Raw genomic sequence first — 15,200 nt, 5'->3', positions numbered from 1 at the left:
ACTTTAATTCAAAAAGCAGAGTGCAAAACCCAAGAAAAAAAATGCAGAACTGATTCTTTTCCCAGGGACATGGGAATACATGTGGTTTTACAACCCAGAGAGCTGTGCAGCTCTTGTAGAGTGGCGCTTCCCACCGCAGGGCACAGGGCAAGCCTCAGCGCTCCCTCCTCACTGTCACGTAAGGCATCTTTTCCCAATCTTACTAGATGTTTGCATCACTGCTCCTTCCCCTCTATTTTCAGGCAGCCGTCACTGAGTCTGGCAACACCGTGTCCCTGCTCTGGTCCCCTTTGTCTCAGTCCTGTCACCTCCAGCGTTGGCATGTCCCCACGGAGGCTGCCTGGGTCCCAGAAGGGGACCTGCTCTGGTAAAGGGAAACAGCAGCTTAATGGGGACTCTTGAGCACCCAGTCTGGGAAGGGGACAAGAAGAGGTGGCACAAAGTCCAGCGGTGGGAAGTCGGGTCCTGGACAAGTTCTTGTAGACAGCTGATGTGGGTTCAAAATGCTAGCACAGGCTTTGAGACAGCAAAGCAGGCTGTGGGCCAGCTGCCTGTTTCTTCCTCTACCCTGGCCCTTCTGGGAACTGATCTGAGCTCAAGGCTTGGGTGGATGCTGTTCTTAACCTGGACACGTGCCCCATCCTGGCTTAAAGCAAAAGAGATATCTGTGCAACCACAGCCTATGACTGAGCTGTGCTCCTCCCTGGGCCTCTCCTTCCCCCTGGACCCTTGAGACTTCTAAGCAATTATTTACATCATTTACCTCCTGGACTCCCCATTACGGACCAAAATTGGGAAAAGTGTTTCAGCTCAGGCTATATTTTATGTACCTGTACCTCCAATGAGTCCTAGTGGTGCATGAGATCGCCAAAGACACGACATGGGGAGTGAAGTAGAGTGATGGACTCTGCAAAACCAGCACTGCGACTCTTTCTGAAAACAGCATTTTTAGATGGCAGTCTTTTAGAAAAGCATCTACAATCTGAACCAGGTAGCATTTGCAATGAACATTAATATTTCAGAACACATTTACAAAATGCACTTACTCCTTCATTCTACAACTGCATTAGGCCATGATGGTAATAGTAAAAAACATATCGGGTCAGGCAGGTTCACGTACGCTAGTCCATAACAACATTTCAAATGCAACTTCAGTACTTAAGCGCACAAAATTTGCAGGATCAGGCTATGATTTGCTGCCAAGGTAAGCTTTAGGAAGACAGTGTTTTCATTTTGGACTAAGAACACTAATAGACTGTAGTCAAGTTCATGCAACAAATGCAAGTTCTAAACTCATTTGCAGGGTTTTTAAAAATTTATTTATTATAAAATGCTGCTAACATATAATATACACTATGTATATCTGCAAATTTTAGCTATACATACTAAAATACACAAATATTTATATACTAATATATACAAATTTGTATATGCTACATATTGTAATATATTTTCTGCCTTCTGAGCTTTTTATACCAGGTCTACTGGTAAAGCATGTGTTGCACTCTGATCTTGTAAGATTTTTTTCTACTATCCCTTACCTCAGGATCATTTCTATTAAACCAGCTCTTAGGCTTTTACATGGACCTTAGAACTTTTATCGTACTTTTCCTCTGACGTAGCTTTGTTAAAATGTTACCTGTTTTCTTCATCTTCTGACTACATAATGTGAAACAGATGGAAAAACAGGAGGCACTTGTAGATGAGATAAAGCAGCGGGATGCTGGTAGGGAGCAGGTTCAGCTTTCCATCTCTAAAGATGTCAGGAGCTGGCATGAAGGCAGACCTACCTCTGTGGAGGAATATCCTGATAATTAAGGCAGATACATAAAGTCTTTTAAGATGTCTTTTCTCTTGTAATACTGTGCTCTTGTCATTAATATGACCACACAGAACTTCCTGGTTATTGCAGAAAGAGAGGGAGGAACTTGTCTGGGAAAGAAAACTTGCAGGTGCTGTGTCCAACTGGAGGCTGTGAGCAGTCTCGTTTTGTACCCAAAATCTACAGCACTGGGACCTGCATGGAAGACTCTTCCACCCTAAAGAAATGCAACAAAAGGTCTTTTGCTTGTGGAATCCCCTCAAGGACATTAAAGGAAAGTGTAGCTACTCTTGAACTAGATAATCTTGCTCCACCATTTGACAGGAATCCTAAATTAAAAAAGTATTCTCTCATTTTTCCTCCAAGTTTTCAATCTGAAATGGGACTAATAATACTTGCCCATTGTAGCAAAATAGTAGGAGATTCTGAGGTGAAAAGCACTGCATAAGTTCAAAGTACTTATCGTAATCAATAATTCTACGATACGATAGGTTCCTCACTTCAATCAAGTGCACTTAAAAAAAAAATATGTGCTCTGAAGGTAATTTCCCAAAGACTGTCCTTGAAATCAGAGGATTCAGATATGGAGTACTTAACTAGATTGCAGAAATGCATGCCATTTCTAGTCCTGTAATTAGGCAACTGAGCAGATCTAATCACTTCATTACTGTAATGACAGCTGCTATGCGAAGCCCAAAACCAGAGAGAGAAATAATAGGTTACTGCACAGGTACCTCAATATGTTTTTAAGCATGACTGCTAGTGGAGCTGCATACTTTGATATTTTTGTCTGCCGTTTGCGTTTTTCCCTTATTTGCAGCATGGGCTCAACAGCACATCAGGGAGGTGCGGGTGGCGTCGACCAGCTCTGCGCTGCAAGGGAAGCAGCCGCACCAGCGGTGCCGGAGACTTCTCTATCTCCAGCAGATCAGGAAGTTTTGCCATATTTATAACATGAAGTTCCAGTTAGCTTAATTGTATCAGTTTATTTTTTTTTTTTCCCGCAGAACTTGACTCCTCCATAAACACATTATTAAATCCATGCACATTTAATAACCACTGAACACGCACGCACAGAGCATTGCTTTGGCCTACAGCGCTGTCTCTCTGGGGAAGGACTTCCGTGGAACACATGATACCCAAAGCCTTTTAAATTATGGATTAAATTTTGCTTCCAATGATTTCATTTAAGTTTAATGAAAATGTGATTTCTTTGCCTTTTAAAGAATTGCAAAAGATAATGTAAATACCACAGGAAGAATGGGATGGGTACCAGTCACCCTGTGAGGCACCTGCTGTTTGACATTACAGACATGTTAACAAACTCAGCTTTTAAATAAGCTTACTATTTCTGCTGCATTTCAGCCGTACTTCCCAACATGCCCTTGGGCCATCGGTAGTTTTATTTTGGTTTATTCTTTTAAAAAATATTAGCCATCAAGATGTTCTTAAAGGACTTCATTTTAACCTATTCCTCTTCTCCTTGAGTATGAATTTCTTGTGTGTAAAGCAAATCTTTACTGGTTGGTTGTTTACAGTGGTGATTTAAAGAGTTGGTCGTTTTACCACCATCCTGAAAAGCTTATGTCATATTATTAGATAGAAATTGTCAAAAATAAGAATCCATTCCTTTTTTTTCAAATCACTCATTTCATGATGTTTCATGATCCCATCGCTTCTTCAGGACACATTATTGTTGGATTACAATAAGGTCAGTATATACAACCTGGATACCTACAGGTTAGCATCTAGTTTCATATCTAATCAGGTAAATGAGCACTTTTATTTCTAGATATTTTCAACTCCCATGGTTTTAAACAGCAGTCAGAGGTGCTCGGCAACTTTGAATGTTTCTCATTAGTTATATGGATTTAGATATATAATATTTGGCACCCAGACTCTTTTTTAACAGACGAGAATTCAATTACTAGGCTGTGCACTAGCAGGCCAGTCCTGAATTAAAGAAATTATCTTTAGTATAATTTAATTCACTACAGGTATCAATTATTACATGTTTCTAGATGCATCCCATCTTCCATAACCATGCCCTATGCTGGCACTAGGAGTTGCAAGTTGCCAGGACCATCTGTGGCAACCCAACATAACAGGTACTGTTGCTCAGTACAGTGAGAAAGCCTTTAAAATCACTCTGTACAAACGGAATGGCAAAAAATATCATTTTCTGGGGGAGAGAGGATCTTCTCTTTGTATTTTAAAATGGCAAAGTCTGAATCTTCTTATTTCAGAAAGATCAAAATGTTATGGTCTACTGAGACCATATAAATTGGTCCATAGCACTATAAATTGTCAGTAAGAAGCAAGGCCTTAAAAGCGATCATACAAAAGAGTATTTTGTTACAAATACTTTGAAAGTGTGATTTAATGAAGCTTTTGCTATCACTACAGGCACCTGTCATACTTGTAAATCTCTTTGTCACTTTCCTTACAAACACATTTCCAACAAAACAGTTGTTCTGACTAGAGAAAAAAGTCAGAGCAGATGATGAGAAGGTAAGGAGAAAAAGCACGACTGCCTGGCTTATTGCATGAAGTCCTGGATCTAAAGAGGAAGAGCAGAGAACTCCTCCTGTTAAACCAGGATTAGTCATTTTAGTTGTACACTGCACTTTGGCCAGGAAACTAACAAACGATACCATCTCATGATCACAGAGTCACAGACACACATGCGAGATTGCTCAGCCCTCAAAAACTGATTGTCTCAACATGCAGAGTTGGAGGAGGCTGAATACATGTTTAAACACAGTTGATGCTATCAGTGTTCATGAAATATGTGACAAGTGTGGGCAGTTCTTTTCCGAGTATCGTGCAAGACCAGTCATGTACACACCGTACATTACACATCGTAGTCAATGATGTTTTCCCTTGCTCAGCTTGCTAGGCAAAATATCTTTCTCAACTAATGTCACAGAATTAATGTCAGGACCATGCTAGCACCAGCATGCTTATTTTTGTCTGATCGCGAATCCTGGAATTGGAGACTAGAGAAACGTATTTGATGGACATTTTACTTTACTTCCAAGAAGAAAGTTGCACTGGGCAGTGCAACAGCTCACTGTACCACCCTAGCAGACTCCACCCACCTCAGCAGGCCCCATGCTATTTTTGGGTTTGAACCACTCTCAGCCCAAGGAGGTACCAGCACTGCAGCACAACTGCAACACTTTTTGAGTGCGCAGTCTCTGTAAAGCCTTGGCGGGAAGAGGATTTCACTGTCTAACTGCTTCCTAAAAGAGGACTGGTACTGCCCCCTCCTGTGAGCAGCCCCATAGCTTAGGCACTGCCTTATCAGACCTAAACTTGTGGGCTCTCAGCAGCAAATGGACCTAAAGTCTTCATTCCAAAAAAACCAAAAGCAAACAAACAAACAACAAAAAGGCCAAAAGGTCTATTTTTATTTCAACCAGCACAAGATGTAGATGTAGCACTAAGGTGCAAAACCAGCCATTGCCTACACCCTGTGCTTCCTCATCACTCTTGGCCATTCTGGAAGGCCAGATGTTCAAGGTCACTTTCTGGCAGCAAACAGCTTCCCTGCAAAACACAGGATTTTTCTCCTTCAGCTGGCTTTCCACTTCTGATCTGTTCTCTTTTATTCGTCTCTCTTTCACACAAGCACTAACACATAAGTTCAAACATGTCAGTGACGGATGTACTAAAATAGAGGTGAAGAGAATCCTGTAAGCACCTCTGGCTCCTCCTGTCAGGCTTGTCACGTCACCTGTGAATTCCCCCACCCCAGGTACAGCCACGTCTGACACAAGCAACTGCTTTGTCCTGGGTCGTAGCCATATATTTGCCCAGGGGTAAAATATTTGAAAAGGTAATTATCCAAATTTAATGACCCTCTGTCATCAGCTTTGTGCCAGGTGCAAGAATTGTGCCTGAACCTCTTGTAGGCTTCAGCGCAATTTGGAAGCACAAGACAAAAATCAAGAAGCCAACCAAGCCCCACTTTCAATAAAATGCACCCCAAATCAAACAGCATTCTTAAACTGTGCATGCTTGCCAAATGCTCACGTGTGATAATTCAGTAAAACAAAGAAGTACTTGGTGTGTTTAAAATTTACTTTTATTATATAGCTATGGGGTTTTTTGTTATGTACTTGCAGTTTCCATTAGACAGTTTATGTTAGTCGATAAGCATACATTTTTGAAGGACAGTTCAGAAGGGAATTTTCCAGACTCTGGAAGAACATTGCACTTTGGAGTGTAGTTCTTAAAATGAACATGGCTGTTGATGCATTTTAGGCAGCCAAAATATAATCTAAAAAACATTTGGAAGTTGCAGGCCTGAACAAAAGCGGGATAGGAATGGTGTTATCACAGATGGAGAAAGGCTCAGAGTTATTTCATAGGAAAGAGAAGAGGATCGATTCTGACTAGATAAAAGTGCATTGAAAGGCATCCAAGATGAGAACTGTCAGTTCTAGATGGACAAGAGGAAGAAAAATGGTGGACTTGAAATATAGGAGAAAATTCCTGAATCTTCAGTATATCTGAAGCCAGATACAGGAATGAAATTATAAGCGAAAAGGATAAAGACCCAGGAGGAGTGAATAAGGTCAAGAAGGAGTGAACAGCATAAAAACCTCATGGAAAAAAAAGCTTTCAAGAAATCAGAAAAGCTAGAACTGGAAGATGCCGGTCACAAGCACCAATTTTTCACAACATATCAAGGCAAACAGAACCAACAGTGCTACAAAATTGGAAAGGTATAGAGAGGAAGAGTGGAGAAATTTGAAATACTAGAAGCGCCAAGTAAAATAGTTTTCATTTCTGAGAAGTGCTGTCATTTTTGTGGAGCTGTGTTAATATACACTAAAAAGATTTTTTTTTCCAAATTCTACGAAAAACAATTACCTTGGTTCTAAGAATATGCATGACAAGGTAAGAATCAAATTATCTGTAAGTTAGAAAACAGCTGCCTTTATAGGTATGAAATGAATGGTGGTAACAGAACGCATCAAATCAATGACCACTCACCCGATATGCAGCCTGATACACGTTTTGTTTCAGAGAAACAAAGTGGAGTTTCTTCCTGTTCCCTACAACAATACCAACTGACCACATCCACTACACAATGCACAGTTTAATTTAGTAATTTGGGGGGGAGAGGCTGATTGTCAGTTTAAGAGAAATTAGTCTAATTGAGTAAGAGTGAATTGCAAATACTTTCTTCTCTGCTTTCGGGCATGGTGCCTTACACACGGGGCTGGAGAGTCAAGCCTCTGACTTGGAATCCAACCCCACATCCTTTGTCAATCTAAAATTTCTGTGAGGCTGAGCAGGGTGCTGGTGTGAGCCCCAGGGAGGTTTATTCACAAGAGGAAGTGTTGAAACAGCAGCCTTGGCTAACAACCTCGGGCAGTTAGCTCTTCCCCTGGCTTCGCTCTTGTTACTGGGATGATATGGCTCTCATCCTAGCAGGGTGTGATGGGTGTTAATTAAATTACTGTTTGCACAGCGCTTCACATTCAAAGAAATACCCTAGGAAAAAAAAAAAAAAAAAAAAAAGCAGTACAAGCACCAAAACAGGAACCCAACTTGTACATGCAAAGATGGCAATTTGAAAACCACATTTCTTCGTGTGTGTTATCTGCCTGTTTGGTCTGACATTTAGGAGACCCAGGAGGGGAACTTCCAGAGCAAACATCTCAAGAAGGTGCTGGCAGGGCTACCATGAGAGCTCCCCTTCCTCCCCTCCACAGCCAGGCAGGCAAGCCCCCCACCCCCAAACCCACATGCTCCAGCATCCCTTTGCTTTTTGCCTTGTGATACCCCGTGCAAGTCATGCATTGTATGGGGTGAAATCAAGGACTGCAGTCTCAAATTTGCCAGCTGCAATGCCCTCTTGCTTCGGGTTTGTTCTTAAAAAGTTTTTTTCCAAGCCAAAAAGCTCATACAATGCTTTCTAGAGATTAGTACGGGAAGAACAAGCTTCAGCAAATCGTCCTGTACATCAAATCCCCCTTTATGTCTGAAAAGTGTGTCTTGTCCCACCTGGAAAGGCTCTGACCTCTAGCACAAATGGCAGCGTTTTCAGCATATACATCTTGCATGACGAAACAGGAAATAGAGTAACATGCCAGATCTTCCGTGGCCATTTCAGGGAAAATGCCACCAAAAATCCGGCTTGCCTGCCAGGGGGTGTTCTCTGGTGAGCAACCAGTGGCGTAAAACCAGAGAGAAAAATGGTGGTTGTTTTTGTTGTTAAAAGAGTAAAAAAAAAAAAAAAGTGGTTTTTTTTTTTTTTTAAAAAAGAGGCTGAATGCACACGGGGCCGGGGTGCGGGAGGGGCCGGGGCGCCCCGCGGGTCCCTGCCCGGGCCACGTGCGAGCGGGCGGCCCCGGGAGGCGGCGCGGCGGGGGTTCCGCGGGGGCTCCGCGGGGGCTCCGCGGGGGGCTCGGGGGGCTCCGTGTCCCGCGGCACCTGGCGGCGCGGTCGTGGTGGCGGTCCCGGCCCCGGCGCGCTCCCGCCTGCCCACCCGCCCACCTCCACACGCGCACACCCGCGGCGAGAGGAGGAGCGGCATCTTCCTCGCCGGCTTCGTGTCGCCAATTTAGTTCCCCCTCTCCCTTTTTCTTAATTTTTAAACAAATTGCATTTTATTGTTAGCAGTGTAATTATTTGCCGGGATGCTCCGGCCGGGTCCAGCCGGAGAGGGTGGATTATAGCTCCGGGATCCCCGTGGCTCCTGGGAAGGTAGGCAGCAGCTGATGCAGTCGCGGGGGGGCACGGGGACGCGGTTCCCCGCGCAGCCTTTGTCTCCGCGCAGCGCGGACCGGAGCCCGCCCTGAGCCGCGCTTTGTTTCCGCCGTGTGCGCAGCCTTCCCCTCCCTCCCGCGCCGCCAGACGCGCTTCCTCGCCCTGGGCGGGGAGGATTTCAAACGCTAAAAATGCGCGCAGCGAGCCGGGGAGGGGACGGGGGAGCCCAGCGATATCGCTGCGGCGGGAAGGGACGGGGCGGGGGTGGGAGCCGGCCATGCGGCATCTTCCCGCGGCGGGGCGGCTGCCGCCGGGATGCTGCCGGAGCCAGCCGCTGCGGTGTGCCTTTAAAAGAAATAAAAAGAAAACAAAACCATAAAACCTGCAGTCGGCTGCTACGAGCTTTCGCTGGGAGCCGCAAAAATAAAAATAAAATTCTTTTTAAAAAGGAGTTTAACCCTGACACGCGTGATGGCTGGAGCTGCGCGGCTGTGCCGCGTGTGCCGCAGCCCCGCACGATGAGCGGCCGCGGGTTTAGTCCTGCCTCGCTGGGAAACGATCCTTCCCCTTAAATCCAGCGCTGCCACAGGGTCAGTGGAAGTTTTACGGTATTCGGAAAACGCAGGCTGGGCCCACGGCGCGCACGCGTGTGTGTGTGTTTGCCCGTAAAAACATAGTAACAGCTAAGCTGCTCGCTTTTAATGAGCCCAAGGCGAGAACAAAAAGGGGCAGGTCTGAATGCCTGGATATGCATTTGCTCACGTTCATATATGTCCAGCTTGCTCTTATGGCAGAGGGTTTGTTCCATTGTTTTGCAGTTTGTAAGGCAACCTGTAGCTAGGATGTGTCTCCTTGTGAAAGAGGAGACAAGGAGGTGTGTAAACCCACACTTTGTTTATGCGACATGAGGACTGAAACAAACCCCGTGTTTGGCAGCCCGTTTTATGGAAGGCAAAGCCACCTGCTGGCAAAGCCACCTGAAGGCAAAGCCACCTGCTGAACCTGCCACATGTCCTCAGGCTATTGAGCACGGACTGCTTTGGGGCATTCCTACCAGCCTCTGTTGCAAATGGTAGTAACCTTGCTTTGCAGTTCTTCATTCACCTTTTGGGTTGTTTGGGTTTTACTCATGTTTGAAAGGCAAAATAACATGGACTGGCCATTGTTCTAAAAGTAAAGTGTTAGAAAAAGATCCTTCTTAATTGATAAAAATACATTCTGGAAGTAAAAATAAAATGATATAAAATATTCGGAGTCTAACCATCTTAGATCAGAAGTAAAAACAGCTACGGGGGAGAAAGAAGGAGCATCCTTCCATCTAGCTGTAACTTCATTTGTTACCAACGTTGTTTAAAAAGCCTTGAAAAGGAAATTCCATCTGTTGCTGAAGGATACACTAGGAATTGCCTTGTTGCTGGTGAGCAGAGGTGTTCTGCTGCGGCTAGGTGGAAATGCACTGACTAAAATGGCATCTGCTTCACTGTCATATTGAATGACTCCTATTTGACTTTGCCTTTTTGGACTTTTTTTTTTCTTTCTTTTTAAGAGGCACCGTAGAGAGAGCCCTTCACTGAAGCACACTGCAGCATCGTCTGGCTTGTCACTCGAGACTATTTATGCTGTAGTTGGACCAACTGGGCTCCCCAGCCCAGGTGAGGATGGGACATGTGGGCTGTGAGTGCCAAGCTCCACGTAACCTTGTGCAGGGGATTATCCTCCGAGTTGCCCAAGGCTTTCTGCAGCCTGCCGTGGATCACGGAGGAGCAATTGTCCTCTCTATCCAAACCCTGCTTTTTACAAGAGTTTTAAAGGATGGAAGGGGAATCAGGGCTCTCAGCCAGTCTATTTGTGCGCAGCTCATCCTGTGTCTCTGTCCTATGTTTTGTCAGGTTTTTCTGGTTTGGGGGTTTGTTCTTGTTCAGTGGTGACTGAGCAGAAATGCAACTGTCCTTCCTCCCATGCTCTCCTCCATGTTTTTCTCAAATAGCTCGTTTCTGTAGAAACATGCTTAGCACATAGTGTGACAGTAACCACTGCTTTAAAAGTCTGTATTCTGAAGGTGAATGAGATGTTGTGGGAATATTTAAATATTCTAAGCCTAAGGTCAGTTTTCTTTCTGAGAGGTATTCATTGCTGTGACCTTAGTCAAATCCAAGAAGTCTGAGAGGCCACTCCTGGGAAAAATGGCAGCTTTTTCATGTTGAAAGTGTTCCACAGCCCTCTTCCAGTTAACTTTCATAATATTTGTGCAAGCTTATCAGGTAAATATCACTCTGAGCCTCTTACAGTCAAGAAAACTGAAGCAAATAAATTAATTATAAACTAGAGCGGGAAGGAAAAGTGAGTTGCATAAGCAAACAGTTCTTTCTGTAGTATGAAATTTATTTTAAATAAAAATTCAGAGCAGCTATTTAGCCCACATGATTTTGTCTGGATTGTCTGTTTCATTTCTGTAACCCATAAAGCCCCACTCATACAGCACTTCCACTTTCTGTGGAAGACAAGAGTTCGTTTATTTGTGGCGGTGCGTTCTGGGATCACTTCAGCAAAGCCAAGACTGTTGAGTACATTTCACAGAGAAATATAATTAGGAAAAAATGTGACTATATTCCTCTGCCAAATGCCTTCCCTAAATTGACTGGGAAGGGCTCAAAACAAAAACGTACTTAAAACCATTTTCCTTTATGGCTCATCTTTAAGTGTTTTGCCTAAAGTAATGAATCACTGAGTGAATCAGACTGGGATTTTATGATTTCTTATTTGCCTGCCTTTGATCAGCTGAGTAGCCTGTCGAGACTTAATTTGGGACTGGCTTCCCTTTCTTTAAGGCAGCATGGAAGGGCAGTGTGGATAGTGATGGGGCAGAGCAGGAACATTTTCCTGTTGCAGCACAAGGTCACGCAGTACTGAGGGAAAGGTTGCAAATCCACATTTGTTCTCATCACTTCTTTTTTATAGCATCCTTTTCCAAGCTTCCTTCTCAAGCCTTCTGTCATCTGTTGTTTTGTTGGGTTTTTTTTCCACCCAACCTCATCTTTTAACTATTTCCATCCCTTGTGCCGCAGGAGCTGCGTGAGAGAAGGAGCCTGGAAATGACAGATGATGGCTTGCAGCCGCACAGCAAACAGCTGCAACAGCTGGAAGGCCGTCCAGCTGCCGCACTGCCTATGGGCTGGTGGTGCTGCCGGTGGGTAGGACAACCATACGCTGGCACCTTGGTGGCTCTCGTGCTGCCCTGGGGCCCACCGGGGTGAACCCGCTCCCTTCCAGCACGGCTGCAGCCTGCTGTGGAGGGGCAGCACCGAGGAGCTGGAGGCAATGACATTTCGAGCACTGCAGGTGTTTGCTCAGTGGATGTGAGTCAGTCTTTAATTTCTGAGCTCCTTGTTATCTCGGTGACTCTTCTCTAATCTCTCTGTTTTGTCCTTCCTGTAGATGAGGAGCAAATCGGGAGCTTTATGTTCCACATGTCAAGTGTCACTAATGCTGAACAAAAACGAAGTAGTTGCTTCCCCGCTAACTAATTTTGTTCGCTAATGCTGACCAAAAGGAGATAGTTGCTTCTCCGCCTCCCAACGTGATACTGTTACGTATATAGCCTATTACTGCTTTTTGTCATTTCAGTGAATAGTCCATACACAGAGTCTCAGACTCAGTGTTTCATTATTTATATCTATGGAGTCGTAGTGGTCATATTGCTCTTCTTTGAAAGAACTTTGAAAAGTATGAGCAAAGAAAGACATGTCACATCTCAGGTTTTGCAGGAATAAAACCAGCTTGTGTGGAACGCAAGCGCTGGATCCTGGTCACTCGTAACCAACCAAGAGGAGTTCTTGGCAAAATTCTCTTTGAGAAGAAAGTTGAGTCATATTTCACCTTTTAAGCAAATTGTCCTGAATTCCATAGTTAAATTTGCTTAGCATGTCTTGGACATTTGCCATCCCTGAGACTGTTAGCCTGCGGGTAGAGCTCAGTGAATGAAGTGCCCAGTGAGTGTGCAAGGACATGTGACAAAAATAATCTCCAGAGACAGGCGAGATGTTGTCTAACCTGACCGCTTACCCGAACACCTTTCACATACTGGGTCAGCTTTTGGGCAGCTGTGTGTCTTAAGATGGCACTATTTGAACAATGTCATTTACAGGATATGAAAAAAAAATAGGAAAAACCAAATGGCCTGTGAATTAAGCCATCACCATTGCCAACAGGAGTGATGACGTTACTGTTAAAAAGATAACTTCTAGCAAAGTGTTTGCCGAGATGACACCTCTTCTAGGTGCTGCCAGCAGAAATAAAGTTATATTGTCTGTGTTACCAGGTTTTTTCAAATACAAACTTTTTCAGCCCATTACTGCTTTTGTGGAATTTTAACAGTCCAGAAAACTGGAGTTGCAGGGATTTTTTTTTTTTTTAATGTTTCAGAAGGCAACTGAGAAAATGACCCTAGTTCTTGGAATCTGTTTTAATGGTTTGTGAAGGTCTTGGTGTCCTTGAGAAAAATAAACTCATTTTATCTTCTTATGTCATCTCACGGTCCTCCTTCTGAAGTCTTTGACCAGTTGTAATCTTTCCCACATTCTGCAAGGAGCACACAATGAATAAGTTATATATGAAGGGTTTTACAAGACATGATCTTTGAGGTTTTTTTAGAAGGGTCATTAGCTCTTTCCTGGTTTTCTCTCAGGGTGATTTCTGCTTCAAGAAAAGTTTGAAGTAAGAGCAAAATTCTTATTTCTGCTTGTTGATTCACTGTGTGTGTGTCTGGAGAGAGAGATTTGATGGCAGGTCTCTAGTAGTTTTCTTTCTGGGAGGTTTAAAGCTGGGCAGAGTAGTAGACACGGTGACTGGAAGTGATTTGGATTTCTACAGTCACTCTTCAGATGTTTATTTACTGCCTTTCAATGAGAATTAAGAATAAAGTTCAGTCTAGGAACTTTTACCAACATAGCAATTTTATTTGTGTTTATTTCATGGCATTTATGGAATGAAAAGGCCTTAAAAGTAAAAAAAACCCAAAAACCAAAAAACAAACAAACAAAACACTACCATGCTGCTTCCAGTAGCTCAGCATGGTGAATTTTTATTAGTTGAAGCAAATATTCTTTTTCTTCCCGCAGCATTAGTGGCACCTACACCTGAGCTTGGCTGTCCCATTGTGGAAGCTTTGGGAGCAAAGCTCCTGCGTTCGCAAAGAGCAGCTCGACGGGGCTGAAACCCCCGTGTGGGTCAGGATGGGTTGTCCTCCGGCAGCACAAGGCTCCGCTCTGAAGGCCAAGTGGTGAGCCTGGAGTGGATGCTCGATTTGTAGGGAATAAAATTGATTGACAGCAACCCTACCCTTTGGGATTGTAGGTTTTATTTAGACTCTGCAATTTGTCACATCTGTGAACTTGAAATTTAAAATAGGTGGTTTAGGGGTGAAATTCATTTAGCCCACTGACAGTAGAGGGTACGTAGAGTGATTAGCAATGACAAAGAGCTTGCTCTGTATATATCTAAGGTAAAGTTATCTTTGACCAAAAAAAAATGCAGTTTGCATAGTGGTTTTTTCCAGGTGTCACATTTCTATCACCCTTTCTCTCTGAATCTACAAGTACTTCACAAACTGAGTGCTATCATTGCTATTATCATCTTAATTTTACAGATGGAGGTGCTAAGAACGAGGTGGTTATCCTTTGCCAAAGATTTGCAATGAGTTCATGCTGTGACAGTGAAAGTTTTAGTCCCTAGCCCTAAAGCTCTCTTTTTACCCTCCTTGTGTTTTGACACTGAGATCAGGTTTTCTCATACTTGGAAGTACAACGCGTTATTTCATTCATCAGGGTTTTTGTTTCAGGGGGTTGTTTTGGTGGTTTTTTAGTAAATCAATTAACCTAGCAAGAATGCAAGGCAGATTCAAAGATGTTCCTGCTGCATGCTGCTTCAGGAGCAACTCACCTACCTGGAACCTGCTGAAATTATTGTTGGCGCTTGCGCTAAGGTTTTGCTGTGTCTTTGTTCAATCATTTTACCATAAAATCAGAATTTTGGTTAAAACAATAAAAAGGTTGTTTGCACTGCAAGGACTCCTTGTGAATAAACCAGCAAGCCGTTTTCATGCCAGTCCAGCCTTGCTGCATTTCGGCTACGGGGGAGCAGAACAGCGAAGCTGGGGCTGCACGTCAGCGAGCTGTGAAGTCTGCTCTCCATGCTGGTCACCTCACAGGAGTGCTCGTTTCAGCACCTGCTTCTGAAACACTTAACGGGGAATTTATTAAGCGCAGGCAATGTCAAGGCAGTTCTGAAAATCCTCCTAGGGGACCAAGATGCAAAGCGGTGCCCAAGGGGAAAGCTGCTCTGCTTGAATCTTAGACAAATCTTTATGTGGGTTTTTAAATGCCAGGGGATACAGATCTCGATAGAGAGGTTGTCACATGTATTAAGGAATTGTTTATTTTAGGAACTCATGGTCACAAGAAGCTTCAGGATTCAGCAGGCTCGGTCCTCGTCACCTCAGCAGTCGCCGTCTCCTGTGGCTTTATCCTTTTATAAAAGATCATGCTTCTCTTCCAAAATAGGTAGACTATTTTATCCCCGCAGCCTCCGGGAAGACTGTTCCAGAATGTCACTGCTAAAACGACCCTATCAGCAGCCTAAATCCATTTATTTTTTT

The 15,200-nt window shown here is 43.8% G+C and overlaps 1 long non-coding RNA gene across 1 annotated transcript; it reads left to right on the top strand.

The window, feature by feature from the left end:
* Nucleotides 1–8,465: 8,465 nt before the first annotated feature.
* Nucleotides 8,466–11,646, top strand: LOC135985494 (uncharacterized). Its single transcript, XR_010605789.1, has 3 exons — nucleotides 8,466–8,545; nucleotides 10,095–10,200; nucleotides 11,614–11,646. It is a non-coding gene; the product is annotated as an uncharacterized LOC135985494 (long non-coding RNA).
* Nucleotides 11,647–15,200: the final 3,554 nt, after the last annotated feature.

This window comes from Caloenas nicobarica, chromosome 1, assembly GCF_036013445.1.
Source record: "Caloenas nicobarica isolate bCalNic1 chromosome 1, bCalNic1.hap1, whole genome shotgun sequence".
NCBI classification, from domain to species: domain Eukaryota; kingdom Metazoa; phylum Chordata; class Aves; order Columbiformes; family Columbidae; genus Caloenas; species Caloenas nicobarica.
The sequence above is the reverse complement of the archived record's forward strand: the minus strand, read 5'-3'. Positions and strand labels throughout refer to the sequence as shown.